Source organism: Papaver somniferum, chromosome 7, assembly GCF_003573695.1.
Source record: "Papaver somniferum cultivar HN1 chromosome 7, ASM357369v1, whole genome shotgun sequence".
Taxonomy (NCBI): domain Eukaryota; kingdom Viridiplantae; phylum Streptophyta; class Magnoliopsida; order Ranunculales; family Papaveraceae; genus Papaver; species Papaver somniferum.
In genome coordinates, this window is record NC_039364.1 from 157,050,532 (window position 1) to 157,051,294 (window position 763).

Here is a 763-nt window from a genome sequence, read left to right on the forward strand (position 1 = left end):
TCAATTGATGGATTAGAAGACGATTTGGTTTGCCTAGTCCCTGCTTTTCTTTGTACGAGTCATTATGTGGTTGAGTTTAATCGACGATCAAATTTTTACGAATCGATAATGAATCACGATGATGAATTTTTTTTTTCGCAGGAGGGGGAAGAGTTCGGCTAGAGGAGGAGGAAGAAGAAGAGATGTTAAGGGAAACTGACTTTGATTTTTTAGAAACCTGATTTTAGATTTTTTTTTATTAAGGGTATATAGGTAATTGAACTACCCGTAGGGTACTCCTTATAAGGTCACCCAAGATGGGACTATTGTTTTATATGCCTAGAAATATTTAGGTATGCCCAAAATCAGGGTTCAATAAAAAACCGACTCATACAAAGCTGCCCAAGTCCACATGGGTAGGGAGTGGGATCTCAGTTTATTCCGATGTTTATTTTGTTGGTCTGTATATAAGTGCTCAACAAATAAATTCTTGATGACTTATTATAGAATGATTTTTTAGGGACCATGTTTTTTTTGAGGATATCATGGTTTTATTAGGTCACCTTCCCTATAGTTATATGGGGTGTCCTAAAGTGTTGAAATGACTAACTTACCCTTAACCTAATTTAATTTAAAACCAACCTAATAACCACCTATATATATAACCACCAGCTCCTCCCACCACCACCACCCACCACCGCCGATTACCACCATCACCACCTCCGATTATCACCACCACCGACTACCACCACCACCTCCTCCCACCACCACCGCCCACCACCGC